Here is a 13507-nt window from a genome sequence, read left to right on the forward strand (position 1 = left end):
CTGTAGACAGAGGCAGTCTCTGGAGGCTTTGAGTCTTTGCCTGATCTAATTAGTCAGAAACAGCCTTTAACACTGTCCTGCACTAGAGATTGAGAGGTATAGAGGATCTATCTACAACATAGTCACACACCCAGACAGACAACCAAAATGAGGAAACAAAGAAACAACCTCCAAGTGAAAGAACTAGAAAATTCTCCAGAAGAAGAGATAAAGGAAGCAGAGATAAGAAATTTACCTGAAACAGAGTTCAGAGTAATGATGTTAAAAATGTTCAACATTATGAAAAAAGATATAATAGCTATGAAAAAAGAACAGTCTGAGATAAAAAATGACATAACACAAATAAAGAACACATGGAAGGAATACACAGCAAATTAGGGGAAGCTGAGGATTGAATCAGTAAATTAGAAGACAGAGGTGAAAATATCACTCAATTAGAGAACCAAAAAGAAAAAACAATTAAACATGAGGACAGCCTAAGGGAGCTGTGGAACAATGTGAAATGTAACAATATTAGAATAGTATGTGTGCCAAAGAGGCAGAAAGGGAGAAAGGCATTGGGGAGGTGTTTGAAGAAATAATGGTAGAAAACTTCCCTAACCTGGTAAAGGAAAAATTCACACAAGTTCAGGAGGCACAGAGAACCCCAAACAAGAAGAATCCAAACAGACCCATGCCCAGACACATCATAATTAAAATGCCAAAAATTAAAAACAAAGAGAGAATCTTAAAGGCAGCAAGAGAAAAGAAAACTGTTACCTATAAAAGATTTCCCATAAGGCTGACACTTGATTTCTCATCAGAAACTCTACAGGTCAGAAGGGAATGGCATAAAGTACTCAAGGTAATGGAAAGCAAGGATATGAGACCAAGATTACTACATCCAGCAAGGCTATCATTCAAAACAGATGGTCAAATAAAGAGCTTCTCAGACAATAAAGGCTAAAGGAGTTCATTACCACCAAGCCAGCATTATAAGAAATGGTAAAGGTATTGCTGTAAGGGATTGCTGAGAAGAAGGAAACAGAGAAGAAACCTAGCAGTACAGAATTAAAATGGCTATAAATAAGTACCTCTCAATAATAACCCTAAATGTAAATGGATTAAATGCTCCAATCATAAGGTGTAGGGTAGCTGAATGGATACAAAAACCTGACCCAACTATACGCTGTCTACAAGAGATACAACTCAAAACAAAAGACACACACAGGATGAAAGTGAAGGGATGGAAAAAAATTTTCCATGCAAATGAAAAAGAAAAAAATAAGAAGGAGTCGTATCCGACAAAATAGACTTTAAAAGCATCATGCTAAGTGACATAACCCAGTTGGAGAAAGATATATATCATACGATCTCACTCACTTGTGGAATATAATGAACAACATAAATTGATGAACAAAAATAGAGCCAGAGGGAAAAAATACTAGAATATAATAGAAGTAATCCTGTTATTTGCAGATTTTTAATATTTCCTACAACTTTTGTGATATCATACTATGTTAGTACAGTTTTGGTAATATTATTATACTTAAAAGTTATTTTATTCTTGAAATATTAATGTTTATTACATGTAATATTACCATATGTAAGATCAGTTTTCTTGAATAATTGGTGTTTATTGCATGTAACATTATCATATTTAAAATTGTTTTTCTTGAGATATTAATGTTTATTTCATGTAACTATTATATTTAAGATCATTTTTCTTAAAATATTAAAGTTTATTGCATGTAACATTATTATATTTAAAATCGTTTTTCTTAAAATAAAATAACTGAAAAAATAAATAAAATTTAAAAAAAAAAAGCTTCACAGAAAAAGGTCACATGACTGTTTGACCTCACTCTGCCCCTGCAGTAGATAATGTAGTTAATATGATTTTTATACCAAACTTATAGATTATGTCAGAAAGATTTAGAAAAATTAAAACCTTAGTTATTTCTTTTTTATTTGAGATGTAGAAGAAAACCATCCTTATTTTATTTACTGGTTCTTTCATTAGATTTTTTCTTAGATAAATGACAATAAGAAATATAAGTTTTTACTGACAACTCTTTTAATGGAGGTTTGAATAACTTAACTACTGTCATGTATAGCATACTCCATCTCACTTGCAAAGATGTTGGTAATTCTATATTGAATAAAATGTTGCTAAGTAATGTAAACAATCCATACTAATAAAAACTGGCTAATAAAAAGTATTAATCACCTCAAAATTCCCTTCTAAAATTAGATAGAAATTATATTACTCAACACAATATAATGTAGCATCAGCCTTTAAAGCATTTGTTGGGAGTGAACTCTTCAATGTGGAACAGAACCTGGCTTGGTAGTTTTACCTGAATCTTGCTTTGTTCAGCAGCATCCAAATGTAAAAGGCTCATCAGTTGTAAGTCAAGTCACCTGTTACTAATCTTTAGAATTAATAATTTTAGGTCATATTATTTAGTATCCCTTAGTTATGCAATAAAAGTGATGCCATATACCTGACTGTAAACAAGTAAGAAAGGGGAATTAAAGAGAAGGTTTTGAGTAACTGAGAGACTTTTTCATTGGCAATACTTGAAAAGAGATAAAAATGTATACTGTGCTACGAGTTAACTCTAAAAACATGCATACTGAAATAGACTGTAGTGTTGGGATTTGAAGAAAATATACGATTTTAGTTTTAAAAGGGAACCTTAAAGAATCAAATATCTGCTTTTATTTGTTTGGTAATTCAGGAACCTGAATCCCAGGTAACTTAGAGGACTTGCATACAGTCACACAAGGTCCTGAACAAGAAACATGATGATCTTGGCACCTAATCTAATGCTCCTTTTTCCCTGAGTGCTTGGTAAAAGAATATGGATAAGAATCCACGTTAAAGTTAAATATAACTGAAAATAGGTACCTAAATGAATATCTCCCTCAGAGAAGACCCTTTATTCACTTTGGCTGTGCAAATTATGGTGATTTATTAATTTAATAAATATTTATTGAGTGACTCCCTCATGTGTACTAGGTATTATGAGTATTCTAGGCACTAGCAATAGAATAGTGAATAAAAAGACAAAATCTCTCTCTCTCTCTCCCCCTCTCTCTCTCTATTTCTCTTTTTCTTTAAAAGAGTAAATACAATTTAATTAAAAATAAAACTCAGTTAAGTGTGATAACTAGATAACTACAGGAAGAAATTTAGCAAATAATAAATATCAATGCAACTATAATCAATTAACAATTAACTGTTCACTATTAACGTGGCCATAGAACAAATTGAAAAAGGGTTTTATCACTTGCCAGGAAGTGATGAACCCCTTGGATTAGGCAGTCATTCTGCATACGTAAGTACAGAGAATTAAAGAAAAGATTAATTCTATGACCTTTTCAGAGTGAAAGGACTGTAGTGACTATGAGATCTCATTTATTCAGCTTCATTGGGAAGTAGCAACTTCCATATATGTGAACTTCTTAGATTAACAGATTCATTCATTCATTTATTATTTTGACAAATATTTGTGGAGCACATCCTATTTGCCAAGTCTTATTCTAAGAACAGAGATAAAGGAGACTATAAGACAGCCTTGTCCCCTGATATAGTCATGGAACTAGCATGTAAATAAATAAATACATAGATATGACTAGAATAACCACCATGAAGAAAATTAAAAAGGGTAATGATTTAGGGAGAGCTTGGGAGGGGTGCCATTTTAAATAGTATAATCATATGATGATTCCTTCTGGAATCAGGTACATTTTTAATATAAATATTTTAAAAATATATTACAACATATAAAGAAGTTCTTGTAAGGATTGGCCCAACATAAATGTTTTAAAAACCTAGGTTATATTAGTGTTTATCAGCAATAAGAAGATAGGCAATTAAATAATCACCATTTAAGTAAATATATGAATACAATAAAATGCATATGTATGGCTCTGGCCTGTGTGACTCAGTTGATTGGGCATTGCCCCATGCACCAAGAGGTTGCCATTTGGATTCCTGTTCAGGATACATGCCCTGGTTGGGGGCTTGATCCCTAGTAGGGGTGTGTAGGAAGTAGCCGATCTGTCTTTTGCTCTCACATTGATGTTTCACCCCACCCCCCCCGCCCCCGCTCCTTATCCATTTCCCTTTCCTTCTAAAAATCAATAAAAAATCTTTTTAAGAAATGCATATATTATGAACAAGGTAATTGAATCAAAAATATTTCTTTACTGCAAGAACTTACTCCTAAAATTCTAACAATAGCTTCTAGTTCTCCAGAATTTTACATGTCCTAACACACTTCTAGTCTAGTCCTTGGCTAACTCTCAAATTTCATCTTATATACTTTTCTTCTATGTGTTATGTCTATTAAATATTTTGAATAGACCTTACAGGTTATTAAAATTGGAAGGAACAAAACACACAGTTTGCCTTCTTATGGAAGTGATCAAATAAACATGTTATTAAATTAATAAACAAGAAAACTGTAGAGAGCGTTATGGAGAACCGTTGGTCAGGTTGGGGAAGGTGTGGGCAGGTACATGGAGAGGCAGCAGAAGCCCAGGAAGGAAGGTAGGGCAATACTAGGTGTTTCGGAAAGTCCAGCTAAATAATGAGAAGACATGAACTGCCAAGACTCACAGGGAAGACTGTACTGAGTATAGATAACAGAATGCAAACACTTGGAGCCAGAAGAGTTTGCTCTTTTCTACATACAGAACAGAGGTCCATGTTCCTTGATGTTAGTAGCTCAGTGGTTGATGTCAGGAGGGAATTGGAGAGAAGTAGGATGCAGATAATGAAGCTTTTTTTAGGCCATGGTAAGGACTTCAGAATATATTCAGAGTGCAATGGGGAGCCATGGAAGTGTTTTAAAGCAGGGGAATTTGCTGGTCTTATTTACACTTTAACCGGATTTCCACAGGCTCCTGTGTAGGAAATGCCATTCAAGAGAGAAACACAGGGTGCTGAGGGCCTGCTGGCAAGCTATTGTAAGTGTCCAGCTGAGAGATGGTGTAGACTTAGCATAACACACAGTTGCAAATAGACAATTGATGTCAGCACAAAAGCTTGCGGCTTGTTCGAGGAAACCCTTTCATCCCAGCCCTAAGCAAACATTGATTGAAAAGTAGGACTACAAAAGGCAAGTCCTTTTTATTTATTTATTTTTCATCTGTGACAGTTGCAGTGACACAAATAATATTTGCAACTGTGTATTGTGGCAAAATTCTATGTTTTAAAGATCTCTAGTAAGAAATCAATGGCGGTGAACAGTCCATTCTGTCAATAATAAACACATGAAAACTTTCACAAATATTCAAGATGTGTTATGTTCATAGCGTTAATAATATTCATAATATTAACCCTATATACACGTTAATGCATGGCAGATATTAAAAATAGTGATCGATGGGTTCTCATTATCAAAAGTTGAATGACTTTAGATTTATATGGGGGAAATGAAGATGGGCCTTCAGATTGACACTGTCGCTTGTTCTCTGGCTGTGTCACCTTGCAAGGACTTACAGCTGAGTTCCTGGACAGGAATTGGCCGAGAGCAAAGTAAAGTGCCTGGTTCAAGTTCCTTTCCCTTCCTGGGCCACCACATCCAATGACTTGCCCATGCAAGAGGGGAACCTTGATACCTTTTTGCTTCAATTTAAGACTCTCCACGGCTATTCCCTCTTGAGCTGTCTGTGGGACTGACTCAAAGGCATCACATTTCTCTTCTCATCACCCTGCTGTCCTCACCCCCTCACAAGCACTGTCCAAAGAACACTCCTTAAGAAACTATCTCTGTGCAAATATCCAGCTCAGAGTGTGTCCCCAGAGATCTAGACCTAAGATTAAAAATAAACTTGAACCTATCTCAAATGAGTGATGAGAGTAAAAAAATTCTTGAGTCCTCAGGATAATCTGAGAGTTTCTTTGAGAAAATTTGTCTCTTTTTCCACATTTATAACTTGAATTAAGTTAGGCATTTTGAGTTCCCTCTCTCTCTCTCTGTAAAATTAAAATGGTTGCACTGGCCAATATAAATGTGATGAATTGCAATATGTGGCGGTTGTTCATGAAATTAGTTACTCATCTGAATTTTGACCCACATTGGAAATTTGTCATTGCACTCTGAAACCTGGCAAAGTGCTTGCAAAAAACCTTGCTGGTTGCAAATACTTCTCAGAAGAAAGGGGTTAGGAGATTTACTGCCAGTGCTTGGTGTGTTATGTGGTCTAGGCCTGTAGCCAGAAATGGCAGTTTTTACAATCCTTGTACCCTAGTTGGGTAGTGTTTTGTTTGTTTGTTTGTTGTGGTTGTTGTTTTATTATACAGAATTTTAGAATTTTAGAATTTTAGTCTGTGGTTGGAGCCAGCAGCAACTTGGGAAGAGAATGGCCAGAGGCTTATGGAGCTCTCCACATTTTTTCTTAGCTCATTCCATATGTGAGAATACAATCAAAATAATATCATGTGTTCATTATGAAACACAACTTCCAACTGTATCCCCTAGCCCTCTTCCATAACCATGTCCTATACAGAAATTCTTGAATTACCCTGAGCACCTTCACCTAGAAAGGCAATGAATCATGTTCTTTTCTGTTAAGGAAACTTCACTCAATGAGATACAAATATCCACAATTATACTCACCAATTTAAAAAAATAGGCGTCATGTTAATGTGACCAGTAGTATTGTCTTTCTAGTTTATCTTAGGGCCCATGTGATTTAAAAGAGACCAGACTTTCAAGATGTCAGAAATTGTTCCCTTGTCACAAGCAAGTCCATTTACACAGCCACGCTTACAAGTTCTTAGGGTCATTACAAGTTCCTTGGAGAAAGGTGATCCTGTGGGAAAAAAGAAAAAGTGATAGAGGTGGTTGAGTTGTCCCCGATTCTGAAGGACAAAAGAAAATTTAAACTTTAGTTTTGATGCTTTGACCTTTGGGAGTGTTTGATGTGAGACAATGTTCCCATCTGCCTGAAAGGATAGGCTTACTGTAGATGTAATCTTGCCATATTCGAATAAAACATGGAGTGGGGAATCTATACGTTATCACCACTGGCTTCCCTCCCACTTCAAAATTACCGCCAGTATCTGTGTTTGTTATACTACACAATCTTTCCTTAAAATTCCTTGTAGCTCTGGCTCAGAATTGACAGTTTAGTTAACAAAATTTATGGAGGCATTGTATTATGGGAACAATGTCCCAGCCATCAAGAGCTCTTTGGGGGCATAGTGCAAATACACTCACCTTTATCTAAGGTTGATTAATGATTGAATTTTGCACTTCTTGATTTCTGCTTTGCATCTCTATCAAGAAAAATAAAGCATTGACATTACTTTCCAAAGGTCACAGAAAATAATTTATTTTCTAACTAAGGGGAACTTTAATAAAGATTTTTTTTTTAAAAGCTTGCTTAGCCCAGAAAATTTATGGTAAAGATTTTTAGAATAGCCACAAACAGAAATTTCAGTGAAGATTCATATTTAAGCTAGACATTTTTTTCCTTCTGTGCCTTATTCCTTTATGGCATAAAGGGATGAAATGGTACACAGTCTCTGAATGCCACCATTGCAAATCATATATACAGCTGTAAAAAACAGACTCTGGTGAATAAGATTGCTGTGGTCGGGGAGAGGGAGCTCAAGACAAAGTAATTTAATTTATCTAACCCAAATCCAAATTTCAAGACTCACTCATGAAAGGAATGTATTTATTGTTCCTATTTTTATTTCTTATTTTTCAGGCCAGCTTGGTTCCTTGTCTCCACTCAAATAAAGGTTAAATACAAGAATCGTAGTCTTGAAATTATTTTTTAAATAATTTAATAGACACTATAATGTTTTTTTTGTTTTTAGTTTTCTAAATGCCACATGTTATTTTCAAAAAATATATACATAATATTATTTTGTATATATGTGTTTGTGTAAAATCTATTTTGAAAAATAGCATAATCTAGCAGACAAGAGATTATGTTAGATGGAAGTTCATGTTGTTTATAATCTACCATTACAAACTTACATGGTATTTATTTATTTGGGATGAACAATAATCTTCATTTCTCAAGGGCACTGCACTAGAAAATGTACATAAACTCTTGTCTGCTGAATAATCTAACAGATAATAAAAGAATATGAGCATCATAAAATTTTTAAAAGTGTAAATGAGGAGGTAATATGAGAGGTGGGATTTACAAATCAAAAAAGAGAGAGGAAGCTAATTTTAATCTACCTTCTATGGTATTGCATTAGAGATAAAAACACAGAATCATTTAAATTAAAACAATGATATTGGCTACATTCAATCTTTTTTATTTTTTTTTTAACTCAAGAGGTGAAACTATAAAAATAGCTAAATGCTTGTGGGAATATTAAGAACTCATCTAAATTATTTTGAATTTAAATGTAATTTTTACTAATACTATTGAGCAATGGGAATAATTAGGATGATTTCAGCAACGCTGGATACTTGAATAATTAAAGGCCCAAGATTAATTTCAGGAGAAGCATCATTATCCAAAATTAAATATTAGAATCCTTATAAAAGACTGGGATAGGAATAGAAGATAGCAAGAACCACATTTTACAATTATTTAGACTCATTATTATAATAGACTTGCTTGAAATAATATAAAATCTATTTGTATGGAGTATAAATTTCAAAGTCTCATATCAATAATTGTTTCTTCGAAAAGGTAATAATTTAATAATTTTGTCTGTAATTCTAACATTACAGTTCAACAGCAGTTTCTAAGTTATTTGTTTTCTTAATCATTTAGAAAATGATTCCCTTCTACCTTTCCCTCAAGCTGACTATTTTTCCCAAAACATTTTTTTTCCAGTTTCTGAAATGATCTGAATATCTTTATTTTTTATTTAAGTATTTGACACAGGGTAGGCTTGCAAGACATGCTATTCTGGTCCTTTCTGTGGCATTTAACCTTACATCTTACTTGTCTTTCTGTATTAGTACCTATAACTTTTCACAATTGTACAATATCTATAATTTACCTAACCAGTCCCAATAAATAGATATTTGAATTTATTTCCTGTTGTTTTTTTTTTTACCATTGCAAGCAATACTAACATGAATATATATATATATATGTAAAATCTTTGAACACATTTATTAAATGAATCCTAACAGTTTAATTTCTGGTCAATAGATACATGGATCAATAATTTAACTAGTAGCTGCAATTACCCATCAAATTTATATTTTCACAAGCAATATGTGAGAGTGTCTATTTCCAAAAAAAGTGTCAAAATACAGTGTTCTATAAGTTTTATCTTAGCCAACACGGCCAATGAAAAATGGAGTATCATTGGAGAGTCAGCTTGCCTTGATCTGCTTAGTGTGGTTTGAGATCATTTTATGCCCATTCATATTTAAATGCCACGGTATTTCCTCTTCTGGAAGTTCACATTCTATAATTATTAAATAAATAAATAAATAAATAACTTAAAAATACTTTAGGCTTGTGCATCTGCAAGATTGGTGAATTATTTTTAAGCAACTATTTCCCACTAGGTCCACATTTCCATTCTTTCATGTCCTGTATAGTTGGTTAAGTATCCTGTTGTTGCTTAGCAAAGCAAAGAATAAAATCAGTTTTGAGTTAAGAAAGATGACTTATGGGAAATATATGTTCACCACAGCAGTATCTTATTCAAGGGGTTGGGAGAAAGATAACAGTGCATAAATAATTGCTTATTAAAATTCTAAAAGTAGGGAAAATATCACTCTAATGACAAAGTATTTCCATAGTTCCAGAATGGAGCTTCATAAATATTAATTAAATTTCTAAAAGTTTTGGTTTTTATAAACACCTGAATTTGATGATCATCATTGCATATTGTACATCTTTGTTTAGAACTCACAGAAGCTATTAAATTTAGTTAGTTTCCCCTGAGACTTGCATGGTAAAGGTGCATGCAAAGGTGGGGCTTCTACATTAGAACAGATTCTCATGAATAGGGATGTCACTTATTTATCACAATTTGGAAAAAGCAGCAGGTCTGAAAACTACCTACTTCAAGTTCTGGATAAGAATAATGGTATGGGAGAAAAAGTGTCTCTAATTTTGAATGATATGCCTGGGGAATTTTTCAACTGGATCTTTTAATCATTTCTTTGATATACTCTCTGGGCTTCTTAATAAATGAACACAAAAATATATTCAACTCAACTAGATTAAATTACCAAACTCAACTAGATGTAGAATCAGGTAGACAAATGGAGCAGAAAAGATCCTATGAGAAGATCATCTCCTATCAAGTGAGAACCTCTATCATATTAAATATCATCATGTTGAAAACCAACTTGATAAGAGGGACTGGTTGGGGAGATATGGTGCAATAAAGAGTATTTAGGGAAAATAGGAATGATACTCTGTTCTATGAACATCCAAGAGCTTAGATTTTAATTCAGCTCTGCCATTTAGTAGCTCTGTAGGCTTGGACAAGTGTCCTGGTCTCTCTCATGCCCCATATCCCTAAATTTTTAATAAAATGTTTTTTATCTCGTGGATATGGCAAAGACATATTGATCACCAAATATTCATGTAATACACTTTGCAGCTTGGTGAAACCATAAAACTAGCTCTGGATAATGGATTATGAGTAGAAGTAATATGTGTCATGTTAATTCAGAAAAAAATTAAGGACCTATGAACAACCCTCCATCACTGATGATAAAGGAGGAAGCACTTATACTAGTAGAGATGTAGCTAAAGATGGTGAGACCCTGGGACCCTGTGTGACTATGTGGAGTAGAGCTCTTTGCCACCTTCAGGCAGAGAGTTATGTACTTTGTATGAGAAATAAATTTATTTTTAAATTAATCCTAAAAATAGGAGATTAATACAAAGAAGTTTTTGTAAAAATTAAATGAAATAATGATTGCAAAAGCAATGATAAATGGCATATTGTAAGAGTACAATGTTTTATATATATATATATATAATACATATATATATAATACATATATATATATATAAAATTTCAAATAATTATAAAGACAGTGTTTATTAAAATAAAGTTCATTTTCCAAATTGAGCTATCAGCTGTTAAAGTGTCTGTACATTTTTGGGGAATACCCTGTGGTTTGGGCTTTGTACGCCATATGGTTTTGCTACAACTACTCAACTCTGCCATTGCAATGCATGAAATGTCAACATATTACATGAAAACAACTATAGAGTATATAGAAAGATTGAGTGTTGCTATGATCCAATAAAACTTAATCTACAAAAAGAGTACGTAAGTTTGATTTGGCCCAAGAGTCATAATTTGCTGTCCCGTCTATTAATTCAATGTCGTTTTGATTATGAAATTTATGTATACTGAGCATTCTCCAGGTGGTCAGCAATCTGTTAGTTACTTTATATACATAAATGCATTAAATCTTCATAGGTTGCATTTTTCAGATAAGGAAAATTGAGACCCAGAGAGGCTAATGAGGAATTTAAGTTAACGCTGTTAGTAATTCTCAAATACTAGAGGATGAGAATCCAATCCTATTTGACCCCAAGCAGTGAAGTCCTTCAGTGTTCTTATAGCTGTTACATTGAATAAACAAGACCCTGAGCTGCAATCCTAAAGATATTTCCTCCTTGTAATTACCTCTACAAACCACATCTGGGGGGAGGGGAGGCATTGTTTTCCTTTCATGCAATAAAATTTGGGCAGATAGCCCAGATAGCTTATCTGTTCACTTTAAGATAATCATATTAAAAAAAAATAGCCCTCTGGTTAATATCATCTCTCAAATAATCTCAACTCAGTAATTAACATATTCTGTCCAGTATAATAATAAAAACTGAATTTTAATCCCAGTATAATCTCTGCAGAAACATACATCTGGGAAGGGCAGATGGTAAAAAGACATTTTTCCCCCTTTTTACTTTGCCATCTCCTCCTCACTTTCCACAACACTTCCTTTGTTAATTCCTTATTGATATCTTCTGACCTATCCTGGTGAGGAGCTGGGGGATTGGGAGAGAGACAAGTAGGAGCCGATCAGCCTTAGTAGCTGTGATGTGGCTGTGAAAGATGTTTGAAGGTGACTCTCTCTGTGATACCACCAGCCACTGCTGCGCATGTGGAGTGTCCTCCCCTGGAGTTTCCTTTCCTCTACCAAATGCAACTCCTTGTGCTGACCCCTCACCTCTTCTCAGGCCTCCTCCCTACAGCTGATCTTGGGAAGGATCCAAAGTGACTTCAAGTGTCCTCTCCCTCACTCTCTCTCTGGCTCTCTATCTCTCTGTCTATCTCTTACTCTCTGTCTCTTTCTCTCATGAACATTTCACTGGTCCACATCAGGCTTTCTCAAGCTCCAGGGGTCTCTTTAAAGCACTTTCATTTCTCTTGGACAGAGGTGGAAGTGTCCCTCACTCCTCATCCTTATCCCTGTTTGTGGGGCCTTAGAGCAAACCGATAACTGTCCCTAGCCTCCATCTTCTTGCTGCTTCACCTTGTAAATGACTTTTTAAAATTTGCAAAATCAGTATTGACCTCCTCCTCCGCTATCCTTGCCTAGTTTGGCAAATGCCTCCCGATAAAATGTAGGGAAAAACTAGTGTCTATTGTTCTAGAGTGTCTGTAGAAATTTTTTAATGGTTTTATATAAATCCTAAAATACTCTACATTTTCTTAAGGCACTTGCAGTATGGTTGTGAATACAAAATTAATACTCCAGAATTAGTTATGAGACATGGGTCAGAAAGTACTTATATGTTAATAAGTTCATTTCTTAGCTGAATCAATGAATGTTTACTCTGTGCTTAATATTTGTAATTTTTTTTTGTTGTTGTTAATCCTCACCAGAGGATATTTTTCCATTGATTTTTAGAGAGAGTGGAAGGAAGAGGGAGAGTCAGAGAGAGGGAAACATTGATGTGACAGAGACACATCGATTGGTTGCCTCCCACACGCACCCTGATGAGGGCCAGTGATCGAACCTGCAACTGAGGTCCATGTCCTTGACCAGAATAGAACTTGGGATCTTTTAGTCCACAGGCCGATCCTCTATCCACTGAGCAAAACTGGCTGGGGAAATATTTGTAAATTTTTTAAACACAGATTTGTTGAGCTAGTGCTTAAGTAAGATTGAAATCAAATACAGATGTTCTTACTGTCACTATTTTAATATTTATGGTTTGGGAGAATTTACCATCCCTTTAAAAGCTCATTTCTATGTTTTTTTCTTAATCTTGGGGTTTCACTGTTATTTAAGCAAGTGTGCCTATCTTGCAGGAAAATATTAATCTTTATGGAATTGCCACTTATATGTTGAAAACAAGTCTCACATTTCCTTTTAGCTTTCCTTAGACTTTCCATCGTTAGCTTATTCAATAGTTCCTTTTATGACATGTGTAATGGGTGCATGGCTCTACTCTCCAATTGCGCTCAACTACAGATGCTTGGTTACCTTTTGAAGACTGCAGGTAAGAGGACCCATCCTGCACTTCTGAGAGTTTACTCATAGCTTGGGCCTTTTCTTGATGCTAACTTTGCATCTTTGTGCATGACCTATCCAGG

The 13507-nt window shown here is 34.4% G+C and overlaps 1 long non-coding RNA gene across 1 annotated transcript in view; it reads right to left on the reverse strand.

Moving 5' to 3' along the window:
* Positions 1-2696: 2696 nt before the first annotated feature.
* The window catches only part of LOC106724395, a 161624-nt gene continuing 150813 nt past the window's right edge, over positions 2697-13507 (reverse strand). The window contains exons 2-4 of the long non-coding RNA XR_001360176.1: positions 7218-7276; positions 6615-6810; positions 2697-2774 (exon numbers count right to left, since the gene is read on the reverse strand). This is a non-coding gene — a long non-coding RNA (uncharacterized LOC106724395). The remainder of the gene's footprint in view (positions 2775-6614; positions 6811-7217; positions 7277-13507) is intronic.

The sequence above is a fragment of the Myotis brandtii genome, unplaced genomic scaffold (genome assembly GCF_000412655.1).
Source record: "Myotis brandtii unplaced genomic scaffold, ASM41265v1 scaffold82, whole genome shotgun sequence".
NCBI lineage: Eukaryota > Metazoa > Chordata > Mammalia > Chiroptera > Vespertilionidae > Myotis > Myotis brandtii.